This window comes from Triticum aestivum, chromosome 4A (genome assembly GCF_018294505.1).
Source record: "Triticum aestivum cultivar Chinese Spring chromosome 4A, IWGSC CS RefSeq v2.1, whole genome shotgun sequence".
Taxonomy (NCBI): Eukaryota; Viridiplantae; Streptophyta; class Magnoliopsida; order Poales; family Poaceae; genus Triticum; species Triticum aestivum.
In genome coordinates, this window is record NC_057803.1 from 520,363,753 (window position 1) to 520,376,681 (window position 12,929).

Below are 12,929 nucleotides of genomic sequence, written 5' to 3' on the forward strand. Positions count from 1 at the left end.
CAGTGCATTTTTCCTCCTCTGTCCATTGTCTTTGCGCGAACACTTCAACTAAAATTGCCGACGGGGTCGCTCGCCCATGACTTCGTGCTCGTCACGTCGGACATGACGCCACGGTCACTGTCCACCGCCGTCGCCATGGTCCGGCGCACACTGCATTTCTTCTCCCTTTTCCTCTGCTAGCTTTTAACCCTGTGTGCTAAGTGCAAGTGGTAGCTCTTAATCATACCCCATGCAGGCAACTAAATATCGTGTAGTTGTATGCGCCGAGACAATGCAGGCAACCAAACAACGTGCCAAAGTTGATCCCCTAATACAAAAAGTTCATATACATGCAACCAAACAACTCCAAACAGCTTGCATATGTCGCATATGAGCCTGTTTTTCGAAAACGAGGCTGAGTTGAGACGTATACGCAATACACGGTGCAACCAAACGCGCCCAAAATGATCCAATTTCTGCTCGCACATGTTCCCTTCGTCGTCATCGTCTAGACGGTCGGTCCCCTCTCTCGCGGTCACACTCCGAAACCTCACCACCTCTTCGGCGTCGGCAGCCCCCGCGTCGTCGCCGCCTACGATGCCGCGCAAGGCCTCCTGCACGCCAGGTTCGTACGTCCAACCTCTCGCCGGACCTAATTATCTGAGCTGCTACCAACTGATTTTGCACTCGCCGTCCGAACCCTAACTCCCAGATTCGCGCACCAAATGGCGGAAACGGAAGCGAAACTCCGACGCCGTTCCCTTGCCGTTGGCCGCGGCCGACCACTCGGACAATTCCGACTCTGCCGCCGACAATGATGACGACGACACGGGCACACGGCCGTTCCATCGCCTGCGGTCGACAATGCCGACGACGAAATACTGGCCGGTGCCGCGGCCAGGGACCCGGTGCCCGACCCCCGTGAGGCAGAGCTGCTCTCCTTGGCCGAGGTTATCTCCGCCTTCCCTGCCGCCACCCGCCGCACAGTCAACCGGCCGCATCCGTCGGTCATGGCCTTGCAGCTGAGCGATCTGCGTATGTGGGTGATGTCTCCGCCGCCGCGCCACCGCCATTGGAGAACATCTCGCATGGGCAGCTCCAGGTGCTCTCCGTGGCGCTCCCTGACCACCCGTCCCTTTCGACGGATCCTGACAGGCCGTCTTCTTACGTCTGCACGCCACCTCCCCTCATGGAGGGGCATGGCGTGCACAAGCAGTTCCAGGGCCGCCTCCATGTCGTGCCCAAGCATTCAGGTTCGCTTGTTGCGACCAAATCCTGAATTACTGAACATACGTTGGTTTTAAGTTCACTGCAACATGAATTAGTTTACATTTTGTAGAGTGGTTCTCTCCTGGGGTGGTGCACAGGCTGGAAAGGCAGGTTGTTCCACACTTCTTCACAGGGAAATCTCCAGGGCACACTCCGGAGAAGTTCATAATCTTAAGGAATAAAATTATTGCCAAATATTTGGAGAACCCATGCAAGAGGCTTGCGTTTGCGGAGTGCCAGGGGTTTGTTGTTAACACAGGTGAACTATATGATTTGAGTAGGATCGTTCGGTTCTTGGACACCTGGGGAATCATCAATTACCTCGCGGTTGGGCTGGTGCACCAGGGTCTGAGGGTGGCAGCATCACTTCTAATAAAGGAACCAGCAGGGGAGTTGCAACTGTTGACTGCACCGCTGAAATCCATTGATGGTTTAGTTTTGTTTGATCGGCCTAAATGTAGTCTCCAAGCAGACAACATTTCTTCACTGGCTTCATCTTCATCGAATTCGGAGGTGGTGGATTTTGATGCCGGTGCTGAGTTTACTGAATTGGACGGGAAGATTAGAGAGCGTCTATCAGAGAGCTATTGCAGTTACTGCTCACAGTCTTTGCGCAGTTTGCGTTATCAGTCACAGAAAGAGGTGCTCATCTTCATATTTACATATACATATACATATTATGTTTTCATTTTTTTTTCATATGCAGGAAAACTTGTTCTGTATCTAGGATTGTTATTAACCCTATGAATTTCACATGTGCTCAAAAGGCGTATTCTAAATAGTCTTGTCGCAGAGTTTAGTATGCTGTTGAATTTTGGTTGGGTTCATAAAGACTGCAGTTTTTTATTTAATTTTAAACCCCAATTTATCTCGATTCAGGATTTTCTGACCCAGCAGATACTGGTGCCCATGTGGTTGTCACAAATCTTGCTTATGCATCATAATGTTGGAAGCCCATAGTAATATCTCCACATTTTATATGCAAACCAAAAAACATTCAGAACACAAATCCTTATGGTGTCATTTATGTGATGTGAAACGACCTGCGTCTAGGTGCAATGTAACTTAGTGTTGGTTAACTTGTGATATGTGGTGGCTTGGGCCAGATATGTTCTGTTTCAATTTCAGCTCGTACTGTTTCGTTAATGATGTATAAATGAACTACGATACCGTTTTCTTCTTTGACGTGATGATCAGGGGGAGTTTGCAAGGCTGTATCATTCTTTCAAGTTAATTAGCCAGTCTGCTTCTTGTTTTTCTTTTCTCTTCTGTGGGTAAGAATCTAGTGGTAAAAAGCTTGTTGTTTAACTGATTGAGCAGGCAGATATTGCTCTTTGCTCTGATTGCTTCCATGATGCAAGATATGTTATCGGGCATTCAAGCTTAGATTTGCAGAGAGTCGATGGGGCTAAAGATGGATCAGAAAATGAGGGGGATAACTGGACTGATCAAGAAACATTATTGTTATTGGAGGGCATAGAAAAGCACAAAGACAACTGGAATAGTATTGCAGACCATGTTGGAACATAGTCAAAGGCACAATGTATTTACCATTTTATTCGTCTTCCAGTGGAGGATAGTTTGTTAGAGAACATTGAGGTACCAGATGCATCCATGCCATTTAGACTGCAAAGCAATGGATATCCACATTCAGATTCCAATGGCAGTACTTCAGGTCTTCTACATCATTAAGTTGTTATTTGCTCCACCATCAGAATTCCTTAGTTTATTTTCCACCTTTTTGTAAACTGTGTGTGATTCCATTTTTAACACTGACAATTCTGTTTATTCTCTATCCAGGAAATCTACCTCAAAGTATTCAACATGGAAACGAACTTCCGTTCATCAGTTCTTCTAATCCAGTCATGTCCCTGGTAAATTATTTTTCATCACTTTCTGTTTAGATAATTGATGAACGGAGTTACTCCATTCCACCTGGTTAAAGGACTAGAGGGTTGCCAATAATGTATAGTACTATAATGACATGCTGAGTATGTTTATTGGCACTTAATTTTATATCAAATCCCTTAGTAAAGTTAGATTAGCCTCCATACTTCAAAGTTTCACTAAGCATGGTTCTGTCTTCAACTACAGAGAATGTTGGAAATGGAAGCCAGTACTTCTACTTGCCTACTTATGTACTTTAAATATAAGAAATGTCAACTAGACTCCGTTTGGATGTTGTAACTGGAGTTGGTATTCCGGGATTGGAATCGTACATCCTCAATACCAACTGTTTGGATGGTCCAGAAACTGGAATTGGTTTTGGGTCCCACTTCAGTGGGCTTTGGTGGACTACTGTGAAGGACCATTATGGCCTCATCCAATACCGAGCTCTTCTGCTCCGAAACAAATGTATCGGAAACTATCACTTAGCTCACAGCTCGAGACCATGGACGCCACTCCTTCACCTCTACAGCCGGTGAAACTCAGGAGAACCTCATTAGCATGTGGCCGCTAAGACACAACTGCCAATGTCGGCAAGTTCCCGGCTCAATTGCCGACGCTAGCTAGTCTTTGTGAACTCTTTCGCCAGCGAGCCCTTGCTTCCTATCTTCTTGCAGCTGCTGACCTTGTTTTAATCTGGCCAACTTCCTCAACTCCATCTGCTAAAGTCTAGATCTGTCGCTGGCAAGTATTGCTGACCACTATCAAGCTCATGAGACCTTGTTGGCCTTCTGCATCGGTCTCTTCGACCACTCTCACTACAAGCAGGCGCGCGCTCGTCAAGATTTCACTACGGTCTTTCATAACTCCAATACCCAGGGCATAGAGCCTTCTTCCATTACTCCGTTCGTCCTGTTGGGTGAATATTGTCGTTCTTGACTTGGTTAGTCCTCATGTTGGCAGAACTTTCTCCTCTCCTGCAAGGGAAAATGACCTCGTCGAAGATTGGCGGGGTCACATCGATGCATGAAGTAGTGTTGTCTCTATGGAGAAGAAGAGGATTGAGTGATGTCAAATCTGGAGAATAAGATGAAGTTTCCCGTTTTCATGCAATGTGAAATCTAGGTAACCAAGCATGATTTGGAGTTGCGACGTGGTATCATTTCAGTGTAGGGAATTCCTTGGCAGCGAAACAGAAAATGCTGAATTCGTAATTCGCTCCCCCCTCTCTTTGAAATTGAATTGGGACCTGATTCCAAGAGATGAATTCAATTCTAACATCCAATATAACCCTTATGATTTTGAACTGGTCACTGTGGTCCTCCGCCAGCTTTCATCGGCCTTCAGGTCCTCCGCCAGCTTTAACGTCGGCCACGGTGGCCAACCTCGGTCTGGATTTGGACTTCTTCGGTTGTGCGATAGTGGATGCCTTGCTCTTCGGAAACACCATGGCGGCCACCTTCGACACTGCTCTGCCCGCTGGCATGGTCGCCATCGCCGGCATCACTTTCTTGTCCATCCCGCGCTCGTTTACCGCCTCTCTCGCGACTCGCTCCACATCTATGCGGCGGCCACAACCAGCCATCCGCCATCACCGCGTTGCCGCCCTGAGGCTCGGCCGCTTGATTTCGACCTTGCCCTTGGAGTGGGTCTGGTCAATCACCCACCGACGCTTGAATGGGACGAGGTCCATGCTGGAGGGCGGAGGTGGTGGCAAAGGCGAAATAGGGCCTGGGGAAGGGCTTGTGGCGGCATGGGTGAGGGGACTCATACGGGCAGCGGCATGCTTGGGGTGGCAGCATGGGGATGGAAGATTCAAAGGTGTCGATTGGAGAGAGGTTGCTCAAGGAATCGAGGGTGGAGTCGGCATGCGTGCGTGGGATTCAACTGTTGGGTTTTTAACTCGCTTTTTTTTGCATGTGGGTGGGATCGAGCAAGAGAGTGGATTTTTTCCTTTGATCTATCCGTGGTGTTATGAAGAGAAGTGAAACGAGCATGACGTATGGTCTTCCTTTGACAGTAGGGAATAGAGGGATAATAGAGACATCCACCATATATTAGAATTTGGTAAGATTTAATTTATTCGTTTATGGATAGGAAAAGACAAGGAAAGTTTTGATTTAGTTGAGGTTTTTGTAAGACTAGCAAACATGTCCGTGCGTTGCAACGGAAGAAAAAAATGTCGCATGCCCCTAACATAATAAGCATGACGGCCCCTCTCATCCGTGCGTGCGCATGCACACACATCCACGCCATCTATTTCAACACGACACCCCACTCATGTTACTATTATCGTCCTTCTTGTCGCCCCTCTCTTCGTGTGGGTGTGTGTTGTAATTGTGATGAATGATAAAATATTAAAAGCTAAAGTGATAATTTGAAACCTATTACCCACAATGTTCTCACCATATGCAAAAGTTAAATTTTTATGAAAACAAAATAAATAATTGATTAGTTGTAAAATATAGTTCACCCCAAAAAAGAAAGACCAAGCACAAAGAATCGTGTTTATCTAACAAAAAAAGGGTTTAACACTGGTATTGGAGGTGAACGATAATTTAATAAAAAGGTAAGTATTAACATATTCTAAAAATTCAAAAAGATGTTTGAAACACACATGTGTTTGCCATATTTATTTGTCGGAAAATTATGTATTTTGTGCCAATTGGAGTAGAAACTCATACACCTAAAAACCTATGGGGTAAATCGGTTACATGACTACATAGCTCGAGACTCAAGTAGAATCCTTAATAATTGAGTCCCAAGTAGAATCTTTAATAATTGATCCATTTTCACTTCGATCAATAAGGCAACCTTATTGATATTGCCTCTACTTAAAACCATTTATAGATTTGAGTTAAAGATTACAAATCCTATTTGCGATCCGTATATCAATATTATGATGAATTATGTTTGTTCATATAATTGTTTGTTTGGAGAGCTCCTAGTCAAAGCTCCATAAAAAACAGTTAGGAAGTATACCAAGGTTATTGTCCAATGCGTACGTGAATTGGAGCACCGGGAGGTGCAGCTTGAGAACGTGGCGCTGACGTTCGATACACACTCTTGGGCCACTTCATGAAGCGGCGTAGGTCGTTGGGAGGAAGAACTGGGATGAAGAATGCTGCAGATGCCGAATTCTTCGGCTTCTTCTCGAACAGTGGGTTCGACACCTTCTATACCATGAACCGACATACCGCCGAACCGCACAACAGAATGGATGGAACGGAAGCAAACGGGTTTCAATGAGCAGAAGCACACCGTTTTCTTGGGCCGCTGCCTTGCCACATGGCTTAGTGGACTACACTCCGGCCAACACGCACACAAGCACGACACGACGGTATTGAACATGCATGCACAACCAAACCAACAAGCACAGACGTCGGCCAGCCGTGCATGCCCTCTGGTAGCCAACTCTCATGCACAACACCCCTACACCATCATGCACGCACAACACATCGGTTGGCCGTCGTGGCGCCAAATCCGCTGGCCGCCTGAATTGTCGTAGCTCATTTCGTCCCCACACGCCCGATAGCGAACTCCAGAAATATATCTTATGGTCAGCATCCTTCTCTTCCTCTTCAGTCTCTGCACTCTCCTTGACTTCTCAACCTCAGACTGTGGTGCATCTTCGGGCTTCTTCTCATCTTCTATCACTGAGGAGCAACACATCGCGTGCAACACCATGCGCAACAGAAATCGAAGCTTACATCTAATGACAAATGCAACGATCGTCGGGCAGCGAGAGGCAGTCAGCGAAGGACAAGCACAACAGATCGGGTAACTTAATGCACGGAGGTGGTAGCAGTGCTGGAGGACAACGCAGTAGTTGTGGTAGCAGGCTGAGACCTGTTTGGGAATCTAGGCCAGTGTTGGCGCCTGCTGCAGAATGACGGCAAGGGGAGAAGGACAATGGCCGCTGGTCGCCACCCGCTTGGACGGCATGTCGGGGAGCAGTAGTTGCGTCTGTAGTGGAGTGATCTCCAGTGGCGAACCCTAAGTGCTCTTTCGTCCCGCGATCCGGTCCGCTTGTGCTGAGACCTACATAATTTACAATACTCTTTTTTAAGATAGGAAGGATAAGAGAGAAGAGAAGAGATAGAGATGTTTCTTGTCCAACCCAGATTGTTCCTTGTCCAACTTGGAAAGTTTTTTTTTAGGAAATCCGGTCAGGTTTATTATTTCACGTACGGGGGGTGGACGAAGGGGATCGGGCACGTGGTGGTTTCCCTTTCCCTGCAAGGAAGGGGTACTGGTCATATTTATGTAATTCGATGGAGGTGTAAATCTGTCCTTTGCACATGACGGATTAAGAATATCAATTTCCTTTATTAGTAAGTATAGATTTGATTTGATTTGGGTATGAGTAGTGGAAGGCAAGGGAAGTTTAGATTTAGTTGAGATCAGATTTAATTTGATTGAGTTAATGCATGGCATGGTTTTGGGAAAGTACCGATTTGGTTTACATTATTCCAAGTTACTCTATTTGCGTTGGTTTTTGTTTTGTGTGCCATCAGTTGAGATTACTAAAAGAAAAACCAACAGAAAACCAGAAAAGTGTTGAATTGTGTATGTGGATTGCCAAACCTTTCCATACGTTCGGACTTTTGGTTGCGTTGGCTAATGCATGAAGCTTAACATGGTATCGGAGCTAAGGTCTTGAGTTTAAGTTCTGGCTTTCGCAATTTATCAAAAAATTCCTTCCGCCCCCCTCTTTGTCCATGTATAGGCGTCATGAGTCATACCTTTGAGTCTATTCACGTGTTGACTTCCCGCGTCACACGTGAGAGGGAGTGTTGAAGTGTATATGTGGATTGCCTAGCTCTTACCATAAGTTCGGACTTTTGGTTGCGTTGGCTAGTGCATGAAGCTTAACAGGAAAGAGGTGTGGGGAGGAAAAAACCAGGGGAGGCGACGCTGCCAACTCCCCTTTACTAGTAGAGATATAAAATGTACCATTTTTAGTGCCATTTTGACACACATCAAATCTGTTTTCCTTTAACACCATTAATTGTCTGATTCAAATTGAAAAGCATACAATTCAATGCTGAACGTCCAGGTTTAAGTGAACTCAAATTGCACTTTGCATGTACTCTTTCAAGGGATGTCTATGTGGTGCATGTAGTGCACAACTGTACTTCCATGTTATCCTATGAAACCATGGCCTTAGTCATCTGAAAAGGTATATATTGGTTGATGGAGAGATACTATAATTGCTTGCATAATTTTATGCTTAGAAACTAAACATGATTACACTAAAATACTAATGACAAATTAGTATTTAGAAACTAAAAGTGCAAATACTACAAAGTATGTAGAAACTAAAAGTACTAATGACCAATAAAATGATAAGTAACAAAGGTCAGTAAGTATTGTCCTGAGTGTATTTACATACCATGTTCTCTAGCTGGGTTTGTCTGGCTGTAGGGTACTGCACTTTATACTTCCTCATGACCAAAACATTTGTAGGCTTTTTTGTCTTCTGTATATTTGGTCTCACTGTTCATAAATATTGTGTAGGTTGCATTCTTGGCCTCTGCAATTGGACCAAGAATTGCAGCATCATGCGCAAGTGCAGCATTATCTGCGTTGACAAGAGATGATGATCCCAGGTTAGCCATCCTTTTCTGTATTGAGTGAATTTTATTACCATTATCAAACACGGTTGGCACTTTGAATAATTTACATCCTTGAGGTAAAAAAAATCTGTTTGGTGATGATATTTCGACCTTTGGTTTTGCTACCAGTTCCCTTCCCATATTCTGCTATAGTGTGATTTTGACCTGCCTTTTGCTGAAGGGTGATTCCTGAAAGAATGCATACTGATGATGGGGCCCATGGTGCGCATCCAAACTTTTGTGGCCATAATGGTAGCTGCTTCATATTTGTTACAATTAATTTTGCTGTGAAATCTCATTTGTTTACTCATTCAAGAGTTTTACCATTAAGTTATTATCCTATCCCGTAACAGGTGCTTCATCGTCCATTTCTCTAGAAAATGCGAAGCATGCCACCCTGTGTGGTTTGTCGGCAGCGGCAATTAAGTCTAAACTCTTTGCGGATCAGGAGGAACGTGAAATCCAAAGGCTAGTTGCTACCGTGATAAATCATCAGGTTAGCCTGCATTCTGTCATTTTATTGCATGCACAATTTAGTTGCTACCGTGATAAATCATCAGTATGCATTAGTTGACAAAGGTTATCATTTTATAACAATTCAGGAGGAACGTGAAATCCAAAGGCTAGTTGCTACCGTGAGAAATTAGTTGACAAATATGAAGCATCGAACAATTTCCACATGTTTTGTCCTATCATGTTAAAAAGGTTATTAGCGATGCTTATAGTTGACTGATTATCACACCATACCCGCAAGGGTCCCTTCCTCAGAAGTTTCAACTCGCTCAGGAGGTGCTTCACCCAAAGCATCTCACTCAACCCTTGAATAAGGCTCTATACTCGGCTTCTGCAGTTGATCTAGACACCACTGTCTGTTTTTTGCTTCTCCATGACACCAAATTTCCTCCCACAAACACACACATAGAGTAGGCAGAAGTTGATCCTCTATCATCTTGACAACCAGCCCAATCAGAGTCACTATAGCCGTCCACCTCTAGTTGATCTTCATGCATGTATCCGCCACCACACCCAGGCATATGAAATGTCAGGCTTGGTATGACACAAGTACAATAATCTCCCAACCACTTTATGATAATCTTATTCACTAGCTCTCTAGATTGTGCTGCCACTTGATGATTTTGTTCAATCGGAGTAAGGGCTGCATGACGTCTCATCATGCCCATGTCACGCAAGAGATCCAAGGTGTATTTCCGTTGGCACAAAGATATTCCCTTCTCTGTCCAAGCCACTTCAATGCCAAGGAAGTATTTTAGGTTGCCCAAATCCTTTACCTCAAACTCCTTGCTCAGGCACCCCCTCAATCTCTATTTTCTCCTTAACATCTCCAGTGATGCCATCCACATAAACTGCAAGAATGGTGATCTTCCGATCTGTGTCTATAGAACATCGTGTGATCACCGTTACACTGGTCATACCCCCATACCACAGACAACACGTTTGAATGCCCTCGGTAATTGCTTCAGCCCATACAATGATTTCTTTGGCCTGCATACCTTCCCCATGGTCATTGAAGTACAAAATCTGATGGTATCTCCCTCCACACTTCTTCCTACGGCTGACCATGCAAGAAGGCATTCTTGACATCTACTTGATGCAACTTGCACCCATAGTTTGCATCACAGGAAGCCAATATTCTTATGTGTTCATCTTTGCCACTAGAGAAAACGTCTCGTCACAAGTTTGACTATATCCCTTGGCAACCAATCTGGCCTTATACCGTTCCCTTCCCCCCAGGATTCTGCTTAATGGTATAGATCCACTTACAACTCACTATTTTCTTTTCTACCGGCAATGTGGTTAGCACCCACGTCTTGTTTTTCTTTAATGCATCCAACTCCTCTATCATCACTGCACGCCACTTTGGATCTTGCTTTGCAGCCTTCCAATCCTTTGGGATTGAAAGTTTGAAGAGAGGCAACGGACGCTCTATAGGGAGGAGACAGCCTCATAAGACACAAAGTTGCCAATGTCATGGTCACCACAAACATCATCCTGTGGTAGAACCTTCCTTGCCACTTCACCCTTTCTTGTCGCTTCACGATTCGCCTTTCGCAACGCAATAGGCAGTTCACTGTGTCAGATGAGCTTGCATCACTACCTTACTGTTCCCCCTGCACTTGAGACTGCCGTCATGAGTATACCAGGAGTGTGTCAGATGGGCTATGCACTTGTGGCTGCCGTCGTGAGTACACCAGGGGAATCTTCTGCCACTGATCCTGAACAGGAAGCTTGAGATTACCAATCTGAATTGTACCCACTGTTGGCTGGACCTAAACCTGCACATCATCATCGGGAGAGTACGAATTGAAATTGACCCACTATTGGCTGGACCTGAACCTGCACCCACGGAATCACCCTGAGTGTGAGACGCAGCCTGCTCCCTCACTTGACCATCCTTCACAGAGTGTAAGTGGTGAAGCTCTGCAAACAACAAACTTAGATCTGTCAACTCACCATAGAATGGTTCAGACTCCCTAAAGGTGACATCCATATTAACAAGCCTGCGTTTCTCAGAGGGGCACCAACATTTATACCCCTTTGACTAGAAGAGTAGCCTAGAAAAACATACTTCACTGCTTGTGGATCTAACTTCCCAAAGAAGGTTGGTATCTCGAACAAAACAAGTACTGCTAAACAACTTTGGGGTGTTAAGAGTTATATTAGTGTGTCTTTTGGTCTTTTGTATTCTAGCCTATTGGCATCCTTTTGTACACATATATAAGTTGGCTATGGCCTCCTAATAATATTAAGTTGCTATTCTCAACATGGTATTAGAGCTCTAGATATTTTTTTCGCACGCGCAACTCGTGTTGCTCCCGATCCAATCTCCTACACGGCCGCCATTGCTTTCTTTTCTGCCGGCCCGTGATTCTGCTGTTGCCTGCATTCATCTCTAGCTACAGGAGCTTCCCATCCAACCGCTCTGTGGAATCCACAGATTCAGCGCCGTGTGTTGGATCCTATCGGACTTGGTCCCGATTGATCCAGCCGCTCGCTGCTCATCTTCCTCCAAGGCCGCCTTTGGTTGCTCGCCCCATCCGCGCCGCTATTGCCTTCGGGCGTTGCTCTCCTGGCCGCCCGACGCCCCTCCGTCCGCGGCCCCCAAATGCCCCTCTGGCTCCGGCCGCCTGGCGCTGCCAGCCACCATCGGCCCCTTCCGCCCGTTGCTGCCGGCGGCCCGTCCTGCCCCGCTCGTGGCCCCCTGTCGAGCCGGTGGTCCTGACGCCGGTCGCCGTCTCCACCCGCCAGTTGCAAAGTCTGGTTGATCGAGGTCCCCTGCTGCTCGTGGTTCGGCCTTTGCCGTGGGCCCTTTTGTCTCTGTCCAATTGACTTGTTCATATGCGCGGATTGATTAGAGAAAAAGAAGGAAAAAGAAAGACACAAGAGGAGCATTAGGTCTTCAACCTCATTGGGCTATGTCGCCATTCCATGCTGTCTGGTGATATTTGATGGTGCTAACTATGGTGAGTTTGTTGCCTTTATGCGCATTCACATGCGTGCCCTTTGTCTATGGGGAGTTCTTTCCAGTGAGGTTCCCTGTCCTCAGCGCCCAGTTCCTCTTGTGGCTCCTATCCCACCGCCGCCTCCACCGTCTCTTGTTGCAGATGCTTCTGATGATGATAGGGCTGCAGCCTGAGTTGCTGCTTATGACCAGCAGGTTGTGGTTTATGCAGACGCTCTTTCCGTTTATCGTGATGATTTGACTACTTACACTCAGAGGTGTGATGATGATGCTCGTGCCGCGGCTGTCCTCACTTCCAGGGTTTTACCATAGTTTGCATCTGAGTTTATGGGCCTCGGTTCTATGTTTGAGATGTGGACTCGTCTTCGTCAATGCTATCAGCCCTCTGGTGATGCTCTTTACTTGTTTGTGGTATGTCAGGAGCATGCTCTTCAGCAGGGAGACTCTGTTGGGGAACGTAGCATGCAATTTCAAAAAATTTCCTACACTCACGCAAGATCTATCTAGGAGATGCATAGCGACGAGAGGGGGAGAGTGTGTCCACGTACCCTTGTAGACCGAAAGCAGAAGCGTTTGACAACGCGGTTGATGTACTCGAACTTCTTCTCGTTCCGACCGATCAAGCATCGAATGTACGGCACCTCCGAGTTCTGCACACGTTCAGCTCGATGACGTCCCTCGAACTCTTGATCCAG

The 12,929-nt window shown here is 46.1% G+C and overlaps 1 pseudogene; it reads left to right on the forward strand.

The window, feature by feature from the left end:
- Positions 1-435: 435 nt before the first annotated feature.
- LOC123086680 (SWI/SNF complex subunit SWI3C homolog) overlaps positions 436-12,929 on the forward strand; it is a 38,206-nt pseudogene continuing 25,712 nt past the window's right edge.